Source organism: Rattus rattus, chromosome 14 (assembly GCF_011064425.1).
Source record: "Rattus rattus isolate New Zealand chromosome 14, Rrattus_CSIRO_v1, whole genome shotgun sequence".
Classification (NCBI taxonomy): domain Eukaryota; kingdom Metazoa; phylum Chordata; class Mammalia; order Rodentia; family Muridae; genus Rattus; species Rattus rattus.
In genome coordinates, this window is record NC_046167.1 from 74,929,439 (window position 1) to 74,953,756 (window position 24,318).

Consider the following 24,318-nt stretch of genomic DNA (forward strand, 5'->3'; position numbering starts at 1 on the left):
ATTATCGTCCTCAGTGGGAATGCTCAGGAAATAAGCAAGTTTTAGGACACTAGGTTTTAATTATTTTTAAGTGAAATCAAGTTTTTTTTTAATAAAAAGAGAAATATAGTCAGACATTGTATATAAAATTGCAGATTGAAAATCAAGCATGAGTGTTGGAACAACAAAGCTCTATACACCCCCAAACCCACTGGAAAAGTTGGCTATACCCCTGCACTAGGAGGCATCTATTTTCTTCTGCTGGGTATTACATATTTAATGAACACAGAGGGTTCTGTGATTGTTAATCTTGGCTGTCAACTTGACTGGATCTATAATCAACTAGAAGATAAGACGATGAGCACACAAGGGATATTGTCTTGATCAGATCATTTGAACTGGGAAGACCTACCCTAAATGCGGTCAGCAATTTTTGAGTTCCTCTTTTTTCTTTTTCTTTTCTTTTCTTTTTTTTTACATTTAAAAAAAATGACATTGTTTTATTTTCCCTGTCAGGCGTGGGCTGCATGTGTGGTAGGTGTGATGGGCTCAGTGCAGGTGTGGATGGGGAAGGAGTGGAGGAGGTGATGACTTGGTGGCTGGAAGGGAATGGAGAGGGTTAGATACGCTTCTGGGAAGTCCGGAGGAAGGACTCATGGCATGCTATAGCTAAGCCGCCAATAACGTTGACAAACTCTTGGAAATCTAGCTGCCCATCGCTGTTGAGGTCCAGCTTCTTCATCATGCGGTCAAGGACACCGGGGTCCTTCTGGTTGGTTCTTCGTGAAGGCGGCCAGCTCCATGTTCATGAAGGAAAGGAACTCAGTTTTGTAGAATTGACAGCTATTTCCGTCCTTCCCACTGTACTTCTGGAAAACAGCAATCAGGGACTCGATGCATCTCTGCTAGATGCGTCTCTGTAGGCATTTTTGTCAAGTTGAGGAGTGAGGTCCGGCTGTGACTGAGGCTGACGCTGGCTGGGACAGGAGTGGCCGAGTTCCTCTTTTTTAACATGAAACCTCTGTCCCGACGTCCAGTCGGAGAAGAATGAACTGAAGAAACCCAGACCAGGAAGAACCGATACACTGAAGGCTCAGTTCCTGACTGAGCCATAGATGGAGTGATTGCGAGGTGCCTGAGGAGCATACCAGGATTAAAGCACTTTTTAGGCTCCACTATGATTGGGGCCTATGCAAATTAGTAATTAGAAAAGCCCTCACTAAACCACTACCGAAAGACTATACATGGACTGAACCAGGGCTCCAACTGCATATGCAGCAGAGAATAGACTTGTTGGGGCACCAGTGGAAGAGGAAGCCCTTGGTCCTGCCAAGGTTGGACCTCCAGTGCAGGGGAATATGGGGGAGGGGCAATAAGGGGGATGTATAAGGGGAATACCCATATGGGGGAGGGGAAGGGGGAGGGGAGGGAATGGGGGCTTATGGACAGTAAACCAGAAAGGGGAATGACATTTGAAATGTAAGTAAAGAAATATATCTAATAAAAAATTTTTAAAAAAGAAAAGAAAAGCCCTCTTGCTGACCCTTAAAAGAAGGATGCAGAAAACTGAGGAGATACTGAGAGAGTGTGAAATAAAAGGAGAAAGCATGATGAAAACACTGTCAAAAGAAATAGTGGTGCAGAGCAAGAGTTGAGCCCCAGGTGAGCTTCTGCCTGTTGACCTGTTGGCAGTATCTAGAAAGAGGACTACACCGTGTCCGTACTAGAGATAAATTTTACCATACTCCTGCTTTCTAGACATTTGGCGAGCATATGGATTTCTTTTATCTTTTCTGGCTGTATGGCTCTAGCCTCACAGCAACCATTATTCTTACCTCCAACACTGGTTTCCTGGCCAAAGAGTTTCCACCGTTTACACGAAATGGACACTATTCGCTCAATAGAAATTCCCGTATTCCATCTTCTTCAGGAACTATGTAAATCTTGATTTCCTGAGCTGTAGCTTGCAGGATCCCAAATAAAGCCCTGTTTACTCTTTCAGTGAGCAAGTTTGGGTTGACTGACATTCCCTCCACTCCCATGCTCCAAATCTACTGCTCCAAACACTTAAGAGGCTGATAGATCCCCTAGATCTTTATAAAAAACTTTAATTCAATTTTTAGTATGAGTCAGTTTCAAAGGGATTTTGATGATCAAATGTCTCCTAAAGTTGAATATCTTTACAAAGATTAAATACACATCAGGGGGTTGACCACAATGCCTGGCAGAAACAACTTAAGTGAGGAAGAATTTCTTATAGTTCATAGTTTTGGAGAATGTTAGCCCTTCATAGTGAGGAAGGCACAGTGCAGTTTGTAGCAGTGTGAGTGTGTGATGGAATCGTCTCACATCAAGATAAACCAAGGAAGCAGAGACTGGGGCAGGGACCAGGTATAACCCTCAAAAGCTTGCACCTAGTGACCTGTTTTTGTTAGCCTCACCTCCTAAAGGTTCCAGACAGCTACGGGACCGGTGTTCAAAACATTAACCTGTTGGGAAGCATTTCAGATTTAGTTTGAGTGGTGTAAAATGACAGATATATGACCATTTTTAATTATAAAGTCTAAGGGCTAGAGGGATGACTCAGAAGTTGAGAATGCTTTCTGCTCTTACAGAGGACGTGCATTGGTTCCCACCACCCACAAAGAGGAGTTCACAACTGCCTATATTACCCTCTTCTGCAGAGAGAGAGAGAGAGAGAGAGAGAGAGAGAGAGAGAGAGAGAGAGAGAGACTGAGAGAGGAAGGAACGGAAGGAGGGAGGGAGGAAGAGAGAGAGGGAGCCACAAGCTTTTCTACCTGGCCTCTTTGTTCCCAGAGTAACAACTCTGAGAGTTAATTATTTAAAAATAAACGCCTAGGCCATATGCTTTGGCACGGTCTCTGACTAGCTCTTAACTTATATAACCTGTTTATTCTACACTATGTCTTCCTCATGGCTGTTTACCTCTCCTCAGTTTCACAAGTATGTTTCCTCTGACCCCAGATAGGTGTTTGCAGATTGATGTCTTTATGCAGGAAGGCTGGTACAGGATAGAATGAGGCCTGCCATTGGACGAGAAGGAAGGATGGGCAGGAACAAAGTTTTAGAAAGAGGAGAAGGAGCTGGGAGAACATGGTGGCAGATGTTAAGATTCTTCTCTCCACATAGATACAGGTTGTTATGAATATTTTTAATGGATGGATGTGTACAGGATTTTGTGTTGTCTAATGGACAAATTATATCTTATCAATTGGATCAGAGGTTATTGTGTGGTGCGTTCTTTCATGTGGCAACTTAATTATTGAGTTCAAGGGAATGCAGTGGCGGGACGTACCAAACCCACCACGGAATTGGGGTGTGTATGCCTGCCGTGCTAACAACCCACCGAGGGAACTGTGAGTGAAAGCATCATGGCAAGGTGACATGATAGAACAGCCCTCGGACCGCCTGGGTTGGAGAGTACTCGGGGGCAGTGTAGAGCCACTGAGATAAGGATACCCCGCAGTGCCATGTGGCCCTACAGGTGCGAGCCGTAGGGCAGGTCAAAAGGGAACCAAGTGTCATGTGGGCCCACAGGTGTTGGAACTAGAGAGAGTACTAGATAGCCTACAGTGCCATGCAGCCCCACGGGTGCCAGCACCAGCATGGGATGAAAGGTTCAGGTGTTTTTTAACACTTACCACAACAAACAGTAGATAATGGACTTAGATAAATGATAGATGTAGATAGATAGATAGACAGAATGATAAATAATAGATAGATGATGGTGGATAGATGATAGGTAGATAGATGATAGATAGATAGATAGATAGATAGATAGATAGATAGATAGATAGATAGATAGATGATAGATGGATGGATGGATGGATAGATAGATAGATAGATAGATAGATAGATAGATAGATAGATAGATGGGTAGATCTTTAAAGGGGGCACTGGAGAGATGGCTCATTTGTTAAGAGTACTTCCTGCTCTTGAAAAGGACTCAGTTCTCAGCACCCACACTGAATGGCTTGGAACCAACTCTTTTTCCAAGCCCAAGGAATCTAATACTGTCTTCTGTCTGTCACGGATACCTGAATACATATGGTACATAGACAAGCAAGCATACACACATACACATAAAATAAGTTTGTTTAGAGACCACATCAATTTCATCTGGTTTAATCTAGCCTATGTTGAAGTACTTAGCAGGGTACCTGGGTACTTACCTACTAGTCTTCCTTAGTCTTTGTTCTTCCAGATCCCAGCTCCATTTAAAATGATATAGTCTCTTATGCATATATTTGCACTAATTTGAGTGCTTTCACAGAACTCTGACATTTTATTTTTCATTATTCTGAGTCTTCTGCTAGTTGCACCCCAGGTGAAAAAGAAATTTGTCTACCCTGGTCCTGGCCCACAGATAGGGTTCTTTATCAGTATTAATGATATAATTATTGCATCATTCAAGTAACTCACAGAAAAAAATAACTAGATTGCAAATCACCCAGTTATTTTCATTCAGGTTACTTGACTCATTAAAAGATAGTTTTGAGAAAGTTGTTAACATTCTGATGAGTTAAAATTTCCTACATATGGATATTCACATAAGAAACATAAATTTTTAGTTTCTAGCTGCCAAAACTTTAGAGAAAAGGAGATTTTTTTAGATACTACCTTAGGGAGGAATTGATTAAAGACCAGTGTTGTTTAGTTAATATCTGCTTCCTGTTGATGCAATCCACAGATGTTAAGTCATGAAAATTTAGACCTTTTCTATGGTTCTAAACTTTTCTATGGTTCTATGGTTCTTCTCCCTGTACATAAGAGAAAAACTGAGTGTCATGAATTATTTATGAATTCAAGGGCTTTAATTATAAAATAGAAGAGAGGATTCCCCTGCAGGAGTGGCTATATTTTTGACTGAGTAAGTAACTGATTTCTAGTTATGTTCCTTTTATTGCATTTGCAGCATCCACAATCCCTGCTATAATCATATACATAAAAAGCTGTCCACATGCATTATTGCTGAAGTCGTCTGTGATGTCTGTAATTCACCTAGACACAATCTTTTTCCTTAGTATTCATATGTGTATCTGGAGAATCTCCTAATGGGTATCACTTTTCCAACTAGGATCAGGTTTTCCTGTTTGTTAGAGGCAGTTTGTACAATTCAAGGGACAGCCTGGGGGAATCTTTTTCAGTTGCAGATTCCAGAGTTAGCTGCCTGTGGTTCATGGTCATGAGCATCTAACATTACCTTACAGTCTTCTCACATGGCCAACTCAGGGTCATGTTCATTCTAGACTTTCTCAGATGTCTCTCTTCTCCCTTGTACCTACAATAAACCTTCTCCTCCATCATACCTAAGAGCAGTGATTGTCAGATCAAAATAGGAACAAGAACAATATGCCTTGCAAGTTATTTGGAGAACAAAACAGGAAAAATGGGATAAGAGTCTTATTTGCAGGTAAGTCAGTAGAGAACAAGTTCCTGTTTGGTTGACCCATCTGTACTGGATGTGCTTGATCACATGTAGGAAGTATGTGGGGAGGAAATATGTCAGGATGTATACTTGCCCCTGATTGGATATAGGTGGGTGGAACCCAGACAGGAACTATGTCAGGATGTATGCTTGCTCCTGATTGAGAAATGTGGTGAACTTTGGGTTTTACCTTTTTTAACTCCTGCAAAATAGGACTAATGGCCATTTTCTGGGAACCCGGAGTATTCGTGGCCAGAGCACATCTTCCTGGAAAAAAATTAATTAAAGTATGCTTCAAATTTGGCTTAAGATTGCAGTAGCGGTCTTATTCTCAAACGGTGGATTTAACATCATGTCCTTCCTTTTTATTATCATTTTTTTCATTCAGTGGCCTCCAAGACTCTACACAATGTGGTCCTCAGTGTAACCTGAGGTCCCCACTAATGAGTTCTTAGTCTTGCTGATAAAAGAATTTTGAAAAGGACTCAGAAGGAATCCCAGTAGTCATTTTATTAAAGTTTGAGAAAAAAAAAACCTCACTCCAAATGTAAATTTTGTTAGCTGCTGGGAAGATGGAGATGAAGAATAGAAAGAGAAACAGCTGTGCTATTTGAGTTAAGCAGTGGAGGTCAGCAAGCAGCTGCGTGGGGGCTGAGGTCAAAGATAAAACTAGAAAGATCAGAGTGTCATAAAAAGCATGCTTAGGATTTGGGCCAGGAAAGAGGGGAGGGGGAGGAAGGAAAGGAAAGGAAGAAAAAAAAGAAAGAGGACTGAAAAAATGGTTCAGAGGTTAAGAACAAGGGGTTGGGGATTTAGCTCAGTGGTAGAGCGTTTGCCTAGCAAGCGCAAGGCCCTGGGTTCGGTCCCCAGCTCTGAAAAAAAGAAAAAAAAAAAAAAAAGAAACACAGAGGTTAAGAACACTGGCTGCTCTTCCAGAGATCCTGAGTTCAAGCCCCAGCAACCATATGGTAGCTCACAACCATCTGTAAAGAGATCTGTTACCCTCTTCTGGCCTGTAGGCATGCAAGCAGGCAGAACTCTGAACACATAATAAATAAATCTTTTTTAAAAAGACATAAAGACATAAATAAATACATAAAGACATAAAGAGGGTAAAAGAGAAGCGAAGATGTTTTAGTCAGAACTCCAAAAGGTGGGGAAGGCTAAGCAGTAAAGATATGCCTGGTACTACATCAAGGGAAGGGCTCCTGGCTTGTCTGTTAGCTCGTTAAAGAGCTAATCATTTTTTCAAGTGAATCAGCTTCCCTGGGATGTAATCTCTCAGCCCAGGAGATTGACAGGTACAGTTGAATTAATTCCTACAGGTGAGACATTAGTTTGTCATGTTGCAGGTGACTTAGAATATCTCGTCTCACCCAAAGCCAGATTCTCAAATTAAGAACTCGAATTCTGTTCCTTTGACTGAGAGAAAGTAGCTCTCACTTAGTGGACCAACCTCATCTAAGCCCTGATACTTCTACTTTTTTAGATGGTATCTTAAATCTTAAGTGTTAGATTGGGGGTTGGAAAGAAAGACACCACTGCTACAACTGAAGTATCTGGACAAGGCAGACCTCGCTCTTGATCAAGAGGCTATGCTCAGAAGACCAAAGCACAACGAGACAGAAGTACACTTGATTTTTATTCTAACTCAGGGGTGAACTTGCCTTTTCCCCTGTAAGTTAGGGTCAGATGTCACACTCTTATTCAGTTGGTGAATCTGACAAGAACTGGTACATGGAAAATAAAGGGGAAAGGATAAGAGGTCACTGCTTCAGGCCATCAAATTCCTAGAACAAAGCAGAAGGCCTTTGTGTAAACAAAGGTTTTACTGGGTGGAGAGAATTAAAACATTTTCATAAATGTCTTACAAGATGGGGGAGATAAAGCATTTAAATCCCATTTCATAAGCACGGGTTTTGTAGCATTTTTATAGAGAAGACTCATATATGATAGTTCTTGCATTAAGAGGTAGCAAAGGTGATTGTAAGGGAGGAGGGTCCATCCTCAGTAGCCTCCAGGCCCTGTCTGTCTAATCTGGTTCCCTGACATCATCATCATGATTCCATTAAGCAGTATTTTAAGTAATTATTCCCAGAACCCTACAGTGTGTCTTTAAGGAACTTTATGTATAACCTGTGAATGCTCTTACTGATGCTGGATTTGGGATGTGAAGTCTCAGGCTTCTCCTTGTCACATTCCCTTCCAGAATTGTCTAGAAACAATTGCTGCTTTCCTTTCACACAGAGTGACATTCACTGGAAGATATCTTGAGAGGTTTTGTGCAGTAGTCATTTGCCATTTAAAAAGTTATAAACTGTATTTTTTGAAAATGAAGGGGAAAGCTATTAAGGGTTCCTCACTCCCAAGAAGACAATCAATGAAGTCTGTCCCATTGTAAATCCAAGGTATATTCTTTCATCCACATTACCGTTTCTACTGTTTAGACATTTGCCTCATATTCAAATGAAAAACATAAATTTTCTCAAGGATGGAGATATTTGTGTTCTTTAAAAAAAATCTTTCTGGCAAATCGCTTTGCCAATAATGATGCCAGTTTCCTTTTAGCAGATCGCAAAGTCTGGCACAGAAGCTTGAGTGAGTTTGCCAATGACTAACATGCAGTGTCACACACAGTTATGTCTAACATAAGGTTCATAGCAAGCACTTACCATGACCAGACAGTGTGTTAAAAGAAAAATTTAATTATCTTTTAGCATAGAACAATACTATTTATAATGTCATTTTACATGCCAGGTGAGTGAGCCAAATTTTAAGTATTTACTAATATGTCCCCCATAAACCATACACTTACTATCTGCACTGTGTTGTTCTCAGATATTAGATGTATCTTGGATTGTGTAGGTTGACCAATGCATGTGACTCAATGCTACCAGAGTTGACATCAGAGCCTAGGCATGGCAGCCCTGATAAACTAGACTCAGCCACCTACCCTCCATAAGCCAACTAAAAACACAAACTAATAATGAAAATTTAAAAAAGGAGATTCATTCAATGTGATCTCTACAAGAAGAACAAATGGGACCCAAGATTCCCACCATGTCCCTAATATGGGAGCCTAATATGAGCTTTAGTTATAAATAAAGTATAAGAGGTATGACTAAGCAAAACTGGTCAAAGTCTTGTCCAGTCATCATTACCTCCATTCTAGTCTCTCTCAAAAGATGGTCTGACAAGTTGTCAGCAGCACTGTGTGAAATCTTGAAGTGCATTGCCTAACAGTCTGATAACTGGAAGGGTGGGGGGAACCAAAAATGTCTCCTTAGAGTATCTTCATTCCTGCCAGATAGTACATCAAGAACACAGTTACCCAAATATGGCACCAGAAATTTGGGAACCCACAGAGGCACCTGACTTTTTGGGTAAACTATGGTCCTGAAGAAATTCCCTGATAGGTAGAAATTGAGAGGATATGTGAATAAACCTGGCCAGCTGTACTTGCTTTTATCAATGTTGTATATCCTATTGCCTAGGAATGAAAACATTCCTTCACTAAGAAAGGAGGGAAACTCACTAAGACTTTATAATAAGCAAACAATAAAAGCACCAGGAAGTTCCTGAGACTTACAAGATTACAAGATCACACACACACACACACACACACACACACACACACATACACACACACACACCCCTAAGGTTATACAAACAGTGACAATTGCTGTGGAGATGAGACTCTCAGAAAACAAGTTGTCTGCATGTTTTAAAGAGAGTATGCCAGGGATTCAGATTTCATGAGTCATCACCATGATGAGGTGGGCTTTTCAGTGGTACATCCACCTTTGAGTCATCCACACTCCTGTAAGTAACTCCAGTAAAGTGACTGGCTTACTAAAGTAGAATTGGCTGGGATTGTTTCTTTGATCTGTTATCAATACTATACTAGAGTGGACAAATGTTTGTTTATCTGCCCCAAGAAAAGTCAAGAGAATCACCAATCCCAGAGACCATCTAACTAAGCAATGTACTATTAACTTTGCTGCAGACAATCATGACACATGGGTGTCATAACCACTATGGTGATTATCTTGAATGGTTGGAAGCATCTAAATACCAATAAAGCACACCTCTGAGTATGTCTCTGACAGTAATCCAGAGACATATCAACATGATGCTGACTAACTCATTGTCTTATTCACTAGCAGTTTCAATTTTCAAGTAGACTATTATAAGGTGGTGGAACTCTGGAACTGGGGCCTAGGTGGTGGGAGTGGATCTCATGGGGTATGTGACTTAAAAAGTACATCTTGCCCTTTCTTCTTCCTGATTTATCTCTGTTTCCTGGCTGCCAGAGGTAAGAAATTTTCTGCCTCCATGTTCTTTCACCAAGATGTGTCTACCTTCCTATAGTTCTAAAGCAACAGAGCCAGCTAATCATAAACCAAAATCTCTGAGGCTGTGAGCCAAAATTTTCTTTCTAGATAATGTCTCTAAGGTACTCATTATAGTAATAAGGCCTCTGGCAAATAACAAAATAACAATGGCTGAGTTGTTGTCTGGAACGTGAAAGTGTGTCAGACCAGTTGAAACCACTTGGTGTAAAAGCCAAATCCCTTCATGGCAAACCACAGCTGTGAACCTAGACACCAATAAAAAAGAGATCTACACTTTCAACTGCTAACAACAGAAAGTCTCACTTTTGACAAACGGACATCAAAGTCTCCCTAGAGGAGGCATCAGGGCCTTAATTTGATTTCTTTTTATTTAGCATTGACTTCTGCCCTATATAATTTCATCTTTTTTGTTACTTCTCTGGTCCCTGGACTCATTACCTTTACAATGGTTTTATCTATCTTCTCCTTTAGGTAGAGTCTTTAGAAACATTCTTATCCATCTTGTGATCAATAGTTAGGGGTTGGTCTGGTGTATGTATACAAATGCTAAATTCTGAACCCCAAGATCTGGTTGCAGACAAGTATATTCTTATGCGTGCTAAACTTTGTTGTATAAACCTTGCTCAGTAATATAAACTTGATTGGTTAATAAAAGGCTAGAGCCTGTGATTGGGCAGTAAAGAGAGGAAGGTGGGACTTGAGAATTGAGTGAGTGTCTCGGGAAAGACCAGGCGGATAAGGAAAGAGAAGACAGAGAGATCATGAGCACATGATGAGGAGAAGTGGACCCTGAGGACAGGAAGGAAGCAGGAGCAGAAGTAGCATGGACAAGACTCAAACAGCTAGTAACAAGGGGTATATTGTTTGCATGTAGATGAGAATAGCATAGAACCTGTCCAGTCTAGGATTACAGCTAGTAAGCAAAATACCAGGGTTTTTTTGTGTCTTTTATAAAGGCTAGCTAGAACAAATAATTCATTTACAATCAATCATCCCAAAATTCTCACAAAAATTCTTTGCCTGTCACTAAGCTCTGAGTCTTGCTATATTTTGATAGGTTCTGATTATGTTATTTTCTTACATGGTTATGAAAAAGGGACCTGATTTCAAAATAATGAGAAATGTCAAACCGAAGAAAATGAAAACATGAATCTATGCAGATGCTTTCTAAAGCAACACAATTATGTTCACAATCCCATTGTTTGATAACAAAAAATATTGAAGATTTGGGCCAGGTTTGTGAAGAGAGCTGCTTTGATTATCCAAGTCACATTAAAAAGCTCTCCTTGAAAAAGTGAAGATCTTAGACAAGCACCTTGTAATGTCGAATCTTTAAGAATAATGTAAGCTGAGATGAGAAACAAAAAACCAGCTAATACTCGACCTTGAGGGGTAGCAAATGCTGCTGGTCCACTTCAAGAACAGCATCTTGGACAGTTCTATGACCTTTGCCCTAGCAATCACACTAGATACACAGAAGTCAAGCTTGAGAAGGAATATCTAAGAATCTCACCTAAGTGTATCTCTTTTGTAGTTTACAATTTTTACCTGTAGAATGAAATTTAAAATTATTTCTTCTACATAACATATTTTTGTTAGAAGCAGTTATGGGAGAAGAAAGGATTAATCCTATGAACTAGCGATCATTCCTGAGCTATATTTGAAATCTCTGTCATCTTCCTTGGGAGGCTAAAAGTAAGTGTAATACATAATTTAAGGTAAAGTTTCTTTTTAAACCATTTTTTGTTTATTAAACATAAATAGAATCTTACAAAGGAGAAGAAGTATTTAACACTAAAAGAAAAATATGTGTAGTGAAAAGAACATTCAGTTATTCAGTAACATCCTCTGTAAACATCCTCAGAGAATGTTTTATAAATTTGGCAGGTATCTCTTCTATGCTAAGAATATAAAACCAAATACAATACAAAGAACTACTATGAACTTCCAACTTTTAAAAATGGATTTGATCCATGGGAAGAACTAAACCACTTTTAACAACTCTGGTGATAACTGAGTCAACAGGCTGAAAAATAATGGTTTCAATCACAGAAAAACAAGCACCTATGTTAAGATAATCAATAAAAGGCTAGGACATACTTAGTAGTCAAGTGCTTGGCCCACAGCATGAGGATCTTGAGGTCCATTTCTAGAGCCAAGTATGGTAGTAGATGTCCATAGTCCCAGAGCTGGGAAGGCAGAGATGGGCAGATGCCTATGGCTTGCTGGCCATCCGTGCTAGCCTAGTCAGCAAGCCTAGGGTCCCAGCTTGTCTCAGAAAACACTATGAGGGCTAGACAGATAGCTCAGCAGTTGAGGGCAATAGCTATTCTTCCATTGACTCAAATTACCCATGTCAGATGGCTCATAATTGTCAGTAACTCCAGTTCTAGGGGATCCAATGCCATCATTCGTGTGTACATATGCAAAGACACATTATATATATAATTTAAAATAAAAATAAATCTTTAGGAGACTAAAGAGATGGCTCAATAGTTAAGAGCACTGTCTGCCTCTTCTGGAGGACATAAAATTGGTTCCTAGTACCCACATGGCATCTGACAGCCATTTTGTCCTTCATGGGACCTATGCATATGGTGCACAGACATACATGCCAGCAAATATTCATACACATGAAACAAATACATAAAAATTTAAAGGATAAACAAATAAATAAAATCTTTCTAAAAGTTCTGTTTTACCTTTTCTTTACTCTCACAAAGTACACGAACTAATAAAATGATGCTTAAAATAATATTTCCTTTTTAATTTTCATTTTAATATATAGCTGTCAGCACTTCCCCAAATGTAACATGACATGTTAAAATTTACATTGACTATTGATTTTGCGTGTGTGTGTGTGTGTGTGCACTGTATCTATCACAACACATAAATGGAAATCAGAGGACAACTTTCAGAAGTCAGTTCTCTCCTTCTTTGTGAAAGCCATCAGCCTTGTAGCAAGTACCTTTATCCACTCAGACAACTGGTCAGCCTAAATTTTATACTTTAGGTAATTTTTTTAAAAGCTTAAGTGTTAAGATATATGAGTAGAATCAAAATAGTAATATAAAATTCCCATTTAAGTATAACTGTCTTGTGAATACTAAGTCTTCAGTGCTATTTGCGGGCTGGCTGGCAACCTGGCACAGCTGTAAATATCAATTAATTTCCAATAATAGAGCTGATCACAAGAAAAGGCAGCAGTGCCCATCTGGACACCAGCAGAATCTCTGTGGACCCCATTTCTTGCACTTCAATTACATTTTGGGAAAGGGAAACACTTAAAATAGCCTTTCTGATGTGAGCTAAAGCAATGTGAGGCCCTTACTATGTCATGTTTTCAATTTCCTAGCTCTAGAACCATGAGCCAATAGTCTGCTGCTTAAGAATTACCCAGTCTTAGACATTTTTATTGTAATAATAAAAAACAGATTAAGGCAACTTTGAGAAAGTCTTTCAATTTTCCAACTACTAACACACATACACCCTAAAACAAAGATACCCTAAAAAGAAACATATGCCACTCCCTTTACCTAATAAGATTATTGGGTCAATGTACCCCAGGAAATCAGAATTTCCTGAGGAGTCTCATATTGGGAAAAGGAAAGACTGAGGACTTAGAGATAAAAGATTTGCAACTTGTCAGATAACTTTGCACGAGACACTGACACTAACATGTATGAAGGGAGAAAGCACACTACGATTTACGCTTTCCTCTGAGCCTCTCTCTTGGTCACTCTTCTCTTCTCCTTGCTATGAATGGAAGTGTTCATAGGGAGACACAGCTTAACCTGGCTATTATAGGACAATTAAAATCACTCCACTAATGTTTGATTTGTATCCAACCCCAGGAAATCTTTATAGGGTCGATAAATATAGCTCAAGGAAGTGGCCCTTTTGAGTCTGTGCTTACGAAAGATCCAATATGGAAGTTTAGCAGAGGTGAGCACTTGCAGCAGGCCCAACAAAGAATGATGTGGTCCTCTCTGCTGTAATTAAAACCCAATAAACGTTTTCAGGAACTCTTGTTTCCTCAACCAAGGCAGTGAGAGCCCAATGCTAGACAAACCCTAGCTTTGATAGATTAAACTTTGAAGTAAAAGTAGAATAACTCAAGGCCAAGATGGGAGTGACAAGAGTGATTTCTGGAGCACAAAATTTAAGAAACTATTTACTTTTGTGGTTGTGCAAATAAACTGTTTACTGAAATGTTGTCCATATTACCCTGTATCTAGGACACTTCTACATTTCCAACCAGACATAATACAAATGATGCCACTGGTAAAAATCTAAGGTAGAAAATAAAAAGTCATGGGGTTAAAGTGAAGACTTAGTCAATAAAGTGCTTGCTGTGCAAGCATGAGGACCTGAGTTTGGATCTCCAGCACCCATGACTTGGCACGTATACATCTGTAATTCCATTGCTAAAGAGACAGAAATGGGAGGATACCTGGAGCTTACTGACCCAACAGTCTAGGCAATCTGTGTGCTCTAGGTTCAGTGGGAAACCCGTCTCAAAGAAAGAGAGAGAGATCTCAGAGAGAGAGAGAGAGAGAGAGAGAGAGACAGAGACAGAGAGAGAGAGAGAGGAGAGAGAGAGAGACTGTGGGAAATATTTGATGCCAACCTCTGGCCTGCGTATATACACACATACATGCAGATGCACACACGCTCGACCCAGCATACACACACACACAGAGGTGTACCCCTGCACATACACAAAAATGTGGGTGAATCAGGAAGGGGCAGCTCTGTGTTGGTAAAACAGTGTGCTGCAATCTATGGCAGTATTCAGAGGAGATGGTAGGGCCAGAGCTCGGAGATTGTCACTCAATGTTTCTAACTTGCTAGTCAAAAACATCATGAAATTTCCCTTTTGGATTCATCCCACTTTGACATTCTCCTGTGTTTTTAAAACATCAAGGGTTTGAAGATACACATTACTAAAGTCCAGTTTTCCTGTGTTTCTGTCACCTGACAATAACAACACTCTGATGCCGTGACTCCTCCTGGAACTTCTTGTGTTTGTTGTTAGTTTGTCTTTCTTGTTGCTTTTCTCTAACAACGGTTTTTTTCAGACGTTGTCAGATATGTTTATAAAAGTTTATCAAATGACTCCTAAATGTGGTCGTCAGGATTCCTCCTTTTAGCTTCATGCTCTTCATCTCTATTCAGGAGTTTTGCATTGTGCTCATTCATGTTCTTACCATCCTTTATTCCTTTGAATCTTATTATGGTCTATGCCAGACGGAGACTTAGCTTCAGAGGACTAATGAAAGCATCATAAGCCCCAGGGTTTTTGACAAGGTTGACCATTTCCACCTTGGCTATGCTTCATCTTCTTGATGTTTTCCTCTTGTTATTTAATTTTTTGCCCATTCCCTTTTGTTGAGAGCCCAGCTTTATTCTTTAATGTTATCTCCAAACTAGCATAGAAAAACATTTTAAAAATTCGATTTTAAAAGCATGCTTGATAAAATTGGAGCATTTTCTCCCACTAAGCATGTGCCTCTAGTACTTCAGTCATGACTTAGCAGGTCAATCTATAGCATCCATATTCTGAACAACTCCATATTATTTGCTTTGCTCTCCCTTGAGGACTGCCTCAGTAGGACCCTCCATTAAATGTACAGAGTTCTGGAGTTGGACTATAATCAATTCCTAGGCTGGAGACACAGCCAGAATATGGCAAATACATAGGCGAATGCCAGCAGCAAACCACTGAACTGAGAACGGGACCCCCGTTGAAGGAATCAGAGAAAGGACTGGAAGAGCTTGAAGGGGCTTGAGACCCCATATGAACAACAATGCCAAGCAACCAGAGCTTCCAGGAACTAAGCCACTACCCAAAGACTATACATGGACTGACCCTGGACTCCGACCTCATAGGTAGCAATGAATAGCCTAGTAAGAGCACCAGTGGAAGGGGAAGCCCTTGGTCCTGCTAAGACTGAACCCCCAGTGAACATGATTGTTGTGGGGAGGGTGGTAATGGGGGGAGGATGGGGAGGGGAAGCCCATAGAGAAGGGGAGGGGGAGGGGCTGGGGGATGTGGGCCTGGAAACCAGGAAAGGGAATAACAATTGAAATGTAAATAAGAAACACCCAAGTTAATAAAGATGGAGGGGAAAAAAGTTGTAAGAAAGCTTATATGTTATTTGTCAGATGCATCACTTTGTAGAGATGGAGACCAAGGTGCAACCATCCTCATCCAGGTGTGACACCTGGATGTGTATGTGTGACAGCAGATGCCAGAGGTCAGGTCTTCTGACACCCATTCTAGCAAGTAAATTCTGAGAGAAGAATAACAAATCAAGACCCCCTCATTCACCCCTCCCCCAAACACCTGAAGTCAATGTACATAGTCCCTGGTCCTGTTTACATTTTTAAACACATGAAAAGACAAGCTGAAGCTCAAGTATAGTGTGATCATGGAAGAAAGCTCTTAAAACACGTTAACGGCAGGATGGTGATGGCAGAATTATTTAGTCCATGACAAGGAAGGACTTCTCAAAGAATTTTTTCGTTTGGTTTTGTTTTAAGACAGGAAGCCGTGTATCCAAGGATGAGCTTGAATTTCTGATCTTCCTGCTTGCTCTTCCTGTCTCTGCCCCCTGAACATTGAGGTTATAGGTATACACCACCATGCCTGTGTTTATACGGTGCTTGGGATTGAACCCAGAGCTTTGAGCATGCTGAGCAAGGTGCACTATTAACTGAGCTACACCCAGAGCCCTCAAAGAATTTTCTTAAAAGTCAAGTTCTTAGAACATTTAAACATGTTCCAAAAACATTTTATTAAGTCATATCAAGATATGACATAACAAAAACAGATGTTGTTAACCATGTTTAACACATTGAACTAATTTCTAGATGCTGTAGAATAAACCAGAAAGAAATGTTTATACTACTGCTGATAATACTTTACTATTACTTAAAAATATCTTTAATTAGAAGAATGGATAGTATCTTACTGTTTTATTGTTTTAACATTTGTGTGTGTGTGTTTGTCTGTCTGCCTGCCTGTCACACATCATCATGCATATGTCAAAGGACATCACTAAAACTGGTTCTCTTCTCCCACGTGGGTTCCAGGGATTGAGCTCAGGTTGGTAAACTTGCTAGCTTTATCTGCTGAACCATTTTTGAGCCCTTATTTATTTTTAATTGTAATGGACAATTACACAATAGTCCTTGGCAGTACAGACAAGATGAAATGACCATGATGCCCATAGGCGAGAATGAAGAGAGTACAGAAATGAAGAATTCAGAACAAATGAAAAGAAATCATGAGGGAGCTCAGGAGATGGAGGTAAGCGAGAAGTGAACCCCATCTGCCTCTCGTGTGTGTGTGTGTGTGTGTGTGTGTGTGTGTGTGTGTGTGTGTGTGTGTGTGTGTGTGTGTGTGTGTGTGTGAGTGTGTGAAGAGTCAGAAGAGGACATTGGATGTCCTGTTCTATCACTTTCTGCCTATTTTTTTTATATAGAGTCTCACTAAACCAAGAGCTAAATTGGAGGCCAGAAAGACATAGAGATCCTCCTATCTCCGTCCCTATGGCTTGTGATTACAGGTATAATTGCTACCAACATAGACTCTTTACATAGATTTCTAGGTACGTACTGAGGATTTCAATTTAGATCCTGGTGCTTGTGTAGTAAAAATTCTTACTTTCTGAGATCTCTTACCAGTCTTATTTATTCTGGCATAGAATCAACCCTGCCAATGAAAATGGATTTTTTTTTTTTTTGGTTCTTTTTTTCGGAGCTGGGGACCGAACCCAGGGCCTTGCGCTTCCTAGGCAAGCGCTCTACCACTGAGCTAAATCCCCAACCCCCATGAAAATGGATTTTAAGACTTCACTAAAATTAAGCTACAGGATGAAAAAAGCATAAATATGGTGATACAGTAACAAAATAGGGGAAAGTGAGTACCTCTCTTCAACCCTAGAGACAATGTGTAATGGGAAATTGTTAAAAATAAACATTCTTGATCCACTTGGGACAGGGACCATGTTGTCAATTTGTGGTACATTGTACATAGGAAAAGGATTAGTACTTGGTGTTAGGTGTTCATTCGCTTCCAGTATTATACTACAGGTTTGGAATACTCTCTTGTGCCTCACAATATCTAAGAAATAAAGCCAAAATTATACTGGAGGCTATAATTTATTGACTACTGAAAGTATATGAAATCTCTGTTATTTGTATTTTTTGTAGATTGTCTAGTTTATTTTTCCAAAGAGAGATGAAACAGTTGCAAACCTGAAACTCCTAGAAAGTATCTCTTTGTCAGAGTGAAATGCCTACCCATACTTAACATGAATTTTAATCTCTGGGGATCAGACTAAAACATCATTTAATCCTTTATATGAGTCCAGGGTATTTTCTGAATATACTGGGATTGTGATGAGAACCATGCAAGCATTTGGCAGCCCATAGCTTGCCCTAAGTCTTTCCCTTTGAAGGAGAGGGCGGTTTGATCTTGTTAAATTCTCTTTGAAAAATAGCCCTACAGCATGAACAAAACTAACTTTAAATTGTTAAACTACTAGAATGTCTTCTAACTATATGTTCTGAGAAACTGGGGCATTCGTAACTATAATAGAGTTATGGAGGACCTAATAAAGCATCTAATCTCTGTCTGGTTTTGAACTCACAAATTTTGAAGTTTTTTTTTTCCTATGATGTGGACCTCAGACTCGAAAATTTGTACTCATCATCCATGCATGACTCATACAACACCCGCAGATTGTAGTCATCATTGAGCCCACATCAGAATTTTGAAGTTTTAAGGCTTTTTGTTGTTTATTTATCTTTCAACAAGCCAGTTACAGGGTTTCAGATCAACATAATTAGTGGGCACAGACTTCTTCAATACAGAATAGTTGACTTTTAAAATCTAAGCTCGATCATTCTTGTCATTCATCCTATCACTAGCCCACTAGCCTCAGAAGTCTTTCCTCTCAAAACTTTTTGTATTTCATTTTTATGCCAATATTATCTGGGGGAATCACATTTTTCTGTTAAGACTTGTGTTAATACAAAACTATGAGGGTATAAATGCTGAATAATTCAGGGTCTAGGCTTGTATCTGCCATGATGAAAGAGAAGAACTTCTAAAGGGAGATGCTGTGCCCTACCCTTGCTACAGACTACTACTGAAGCAGTAAACCCCACAGAATTAAGATTTCCTCAGGAATCCCATGAAGCCCTTCAGCCTTGTCTCCCAGGAAGAGATTTCACACAGTTCTGACAAATTAACTCACACATTTCTCCTGGCTTTTTTTTTTCTTCTACTTTTCCTATAAAACTGTAACCCTGCCACAGAAAAAGCAAAGGACACTAGGAAGTCTAACTGATTTGGCCAAACTGTAGATAAATCCATTTTCCCTTATTGGCTCACTTCTCCTGTCTCTAAGAGGCACCCTCACAGTGTCACTTCTGTAAGGTGAAATCAGATTGATCAAAAGATTATTATGTGTAGCAGGATTCACAGACATGAAATTCAGTCACCTCTCAATGCTAGTGGTTTTCCCAGTCAGACAGAGAATTGTTTCTGGGTTAAAATGAATTATTTCATTATCCTAGACTAAAAATAATGAAGTCTCTCAACAATTGCTGGTTCATTTCAAAAGCTCTAAAGTGCTTAAAAATTGGAGGCAATGTGAAAGTGCCCAGCATGGCATGTACCTAGAAAGATAATGTTCAGTCTTGATTTTTAATACACTGTCAGAGTTCAGCATTTGTTTTTCAAAGAAAACCACACTAGGTATTAAAAAAATTCTTGTGCTTTTCCCAGAGTTTCTGACTACCCGATACTATCTTTCCTGACTTGTCTTAGCAAGCAGGATGTCCAAGTCTCCATGAATATGACTGCTTCTAAGATTGTGTGCCCCTTTCAACATATAAATAAGGACACTTCATTTATTGGCAGAGCTGTTGGCAGGTGCAGTGAACGTACCCTTGTTGGAAAACAGAGCTACTGGAATAAAAGCCACTACTGCTACTAAAAAGATAGACTCCACATGCCAACGTCTCCCCAATTGGGAGTTAATGTTGTTCACCTGGTCAAAGGCATGCATGTCCTAAGCTATGCTAAATCTCTAGGAGGAATAAGTTTTTACTTGATGGACTTTTCTATCCCCCAAATTTCTGCCCTCGAGCACCATGAAGTACTGTTAGGTCTGCTCACCTTCCTAACTCAGAAAGGTCTGACTTTCCATTTTTGTATATCTCTTTCTTCTGCATGCTAGTCAGATACTGAGTATGCCTCCTCGGGTCTTTGGGGTTTCCTGACTCTCTGATGAAGTCCTTCTTCATCACTACCTGTCTGCCTCTCTGCCGTGTAGCAGATCTCCATGCTGACTCAACTGAAATGGTATGGTTTCCTCTTTTCCTCTTATCCATCTCCCTCCTCTAGGCAGCTGCCTAGATTTACAGCCTGTCTGGCCTGCCTTTCTTAAAAAAAAAAAATTCAAATTTTCCTCCAACTTTTTTTTTAGTTTCTTCTTAAATTACTTTATTAATGAGAGTATGGGAAATACGTTTCCAACAAAAACAGTTTTTAAAAATCAAAGACCTAGAACAACTCTTTCTTCTTTCTTCCATCACAAGATCTAATGGTGGAGTCCTTTTTTTAAAAAAGATTCATTTAGTGTGTGTGTGTGTGTGTGTGTGTGTGTGTGTGTGTGTGTGTGTGTGTGTGCACAGGTGACCACAGAGTACAGAAGAAGGCTTTCTGAAGACATAGCTCCAGGAATACTGAGAAACTATTGGGAGAAATAGGAGGGAGAAGAAGGAGATGGACTTATCTGAATTTACCTTTTTTATTCCTGCAGCTAGAGTTGCAAGTAGTTTCAAGTCACCTGAACTGGGTGCTGGGAACTGATCTCTGGTCCTCTAGAAGAGAATCAAATGTTCTTAAATTCTGAGCCATTTCTCCAACCCCCTCATGATAGAATCTGTATGCGTAAGACTATGATTTTTCCAACAAAAATATTCATATGACCTCCAACAGCTCTATGTACATAAAATACTCTATATTTTTACAAATAGAACATTAAAACTAATTAGATGTTTATTAATGTGTGCATGCATGTACATATGTGCACATGTGTGTGCATATGAAAGCAAATGAGACAAAACAGTAGAAACCTTATACAAACAATGTTCAGAGAGCTTCATGTGGCAAATTTGTAAATTAACTTTCTCTGCATTAAACTTCTTGATGATTGTACTTTAACCTTTTTCATCTCCTACTGTCTTGTTCTTAAATATACATTTGATCTCTATGACCATAAGTACCCAAAACACTTTGTCGTGCAGTATGACTTCACGTCATCTTATCAACCCTTTTTTTCTGGGAAGCAATACTCCTCAATCCTGGTTTTAATAAGTGTCTTAATTACTATTCTATTGCTGTGAAGAGACATCATGACCAAGGAAATTTTTGTGAAAGCATTAATTGGGCAGGAATTCAAGCAGCTAGACATATCACATCTACAGTCAAGGGCAGTAAGAAATTAAGGCATGCAAGCCTATTTGCTTATTTGTTTTCCTGCTGTGAACTAGCATTCTCCTCTCTTATACTGTACTCTGAGCATTCCCTAGGGAATGGTGTTGCCCACAGTGGACTGGGTCTTCTGACACTATCAACTAAGACCATCTCCTACACACATGCCCACAAACAAAACTGATCTAGATATCTCTTCATGAAGACATTCTTTCCAAGTGATTATGGGTTTCTACAAGTTAACAGTTAAAATTAACAAACACAATAAACCATATGACACAAATTTATATCTTGTTCGATGCTTAAAATGCTCCTACAATGCAGACGATGCATAGAAACACAATAAAAGCTATATGAGACCACCCTAAATAATCTTCAATTAAAATTCTAGTTTCCCAAGTACTTATATTTTTAATAATTATCTAATTCCCCCTATTTTGTGAAGAAAGACAGGAGATATCTAATTCAAAACAAGAGGAGGCAAATTTTAAAGGACATGGTAAAATGTAGAACTGAGAAAACCATGTCCACTCCTGACATATCCTCTGAAATAGCTTTATTCTCTCTTCCCTCCCTCATTTGCATCTTTATGAGAACAAAATTATTCATGCAGCTGTCCACTGAGATCCAAGAATTTTAAGTTGAATGTAAATTAGTATGCAAAGTTTGAATTCCACAAGCCACTGGAATAAGCCTCAGTGACATTACCCTCCCTCCTTGTGATTACATGTGATTCATCAGTACAGGAATAGCCTGATACTTTCAAAACTATCTTGACACAAGTTCCTTTAAGATGTTAAAATAGTTGTTTCAAAATTTTAAACATTAAAAATAAATAAAAGGTAAGTCTAGAGAGATGGTTCTGTTGTTAAAACACTTACTGCTCTAGGGGAGAAACTAGTTTAGTGCCTAACACTCACACAGTGCCCAGAGCCACCCATAATTCTAGTTCCAGGGAATCTGATGTCCTCTTTTAACCTCCTAAAGCATTTGGCACATGTGTGGTGCACATACATAGATGGAGTCAAAACATTCATGTGTAAAATAAATAAATAGAAGATACAGATAGATAGATAGATAGATAGATAGATAAATAGATAGATAGATAGATAATAAATTCAATAGGAAGAAAGGAGGGAGGGAGAAAGGTTAGAAGGAAGGAAGGAAGAAAGGAATGAAGGAAGGAAGGAAGGAAGGAAAGAAGGAAGGAAGGAAGGAAAGAAGGAAGGAAGAAAGGAAGGAAGGAAGGAAGGAAGGAAGGAAGGAAGGAAGGAAGGAAGGAAGGAACAAAGCAAATTACAGAAGAGTTTACTTTTTAGTCCATGGTGGCAGGCAACAGGAGTAGTAAATGACTGATCACATTTTATCCATACATAGTAAGCAGACAATGGTGTAAGGCTATAAGTTCTCAAAGCCTGGCACTGGTGATGGACTTCTTCCAGTCAGGTACAAATGGCACCGCCAATTGAAGAAGAAATAACACATGAGCCTATGGGGGACATTTTATCATTCAAACCACAACAGGAGTGGTACATAAATGAGTTATATTAATGATCTCAGAGATAGACAATGAGAGTTGAAAATTGAGAGCAAAGTTTTTGTGTGAAGATTATTAATGTCTTAAAGTCAAGTACACAGTCTGGCTCTAGAGGTAAATGAGCTGTATTGAGATTCTGTACTGCTGTGTGTTAGCTAAGTTCCCATTTTTATCAGTATGTAGCAAAGCCCAGAGGGCTCCTGCTAAGATCTTAGGTTCTTGTGTCCTGGAACAATAAAACAGATACACAGATAGTGTTGGAATCAGAGAGAATTTGTTGAGAAAGAGAGAGAGAGAGAGAGAGAGAGAGAGAGAGAGAGAGAGAGAAAGAGAAAGTTCCTAAGGAAGGAGGTGGCCAGAGGTGTGAGGAAGTTATTAGAAGTTCAGTGGTAAATGCTTTACAAAAAAATTCGAGGTGTTAGCAACACAGTATGTGAGCTTTTGTATCACTCTTCATGCAGGTTATATAGCTTGAACTTTGATCATCAGGCTTTGAAGCCAGCATCTTTACCTGATGAACCACCTCAGGCCCCAGCCTGCCTCATTCTTACCAGTGATAGAGATACAAGGATGCAAATGAGAACAAGAAGAAAATAGATCTTCTGTTTTACTTAGTACCAGAAAATCCCTATAGAGATATGTAAGATCTAAAGTTAAAGGTAAAATCCCTCCAGAGAGCCGGGATATTCTCTCAGGTAGGCACCTATCACCTCCTAGAAAGGTGACATCTTCCACAGAGGCAGTGTGGGACTGTCAGGCAACTATCTGATTTTGTTTCATTTTTAGAGTCAGGTGATTCCTTAAAGGACCCTATAGCTCATCATAATGGACTCCATTTTGGACCTGCAGTCACTGTTAAGCTTGTTTTGATCTTTTCCAAATAAGATCTTGCCCACTTGTCTTTTTACTCTAAAGTCAGAAAGTCAAAGTTCTTAACATGTAGCATTCGAGTCTCTAAGATAACTCCTATGTTTTGGAAATGAATCAGTTGTACTAAGGTAGCATCAGACCTGGTAAGGAAGACCCTACCCAGAGCAGAGGCTCTCTGGAAACCCACTGAGCATGAACATTCATGTCTGCAGATAAACGTTGTCTTTGAAGCATCTTTGAATGTTCAGGGATCTGATTAGTGTTTCATTGCTTCTTTCTAAAAGAATCTAAAAGATGGCTTCATTAGTCACTGGTGCCACATGAACTTGGAAAAGTCATTACAAAGCAGGAGCCAAGAGCACTGAAGAGGAGGCAGATATGGTCCTCCCAGTGTGCAGAGATGAATTTGTAGCATCTACCTGGCATGAAGTTCAGACTCTGCAGGCTCCGTGTGGGCCAATCGTTGGCACATATCAGCTCCAGTCCCACATGCCAAAATGGGGACATTTTCTTATTGAAAACAGGATACAACAGTCAATAAGACGTCCTGGTTCTTATCTACATTTTTCTGCATTATCTGATGGCCATTATAGCCGCACTAAGAGGGCCACTA

The 24,318-nt window shown here is 39.6% G+C and overlaps 2 pseudogenes; both read right to left on the reverse strand.

The window, feature by feature from the left end:
* Positions 1 to 455: 455 nt before the first annotated feature.
* LOC116883261 lies at positions 456 to 1,092 on the reverse strand (annotated as a pseudogene).
* Positions 1,093 to 18,472: 17,380 nt separating this feature from the next.
* Positions 18,473 to 18,556, reverse strand: LOC116884138 (annotated as a pseudogene).
* Positions 18,557 to 24,318: the final 5,762 nt, after the last annotated feature.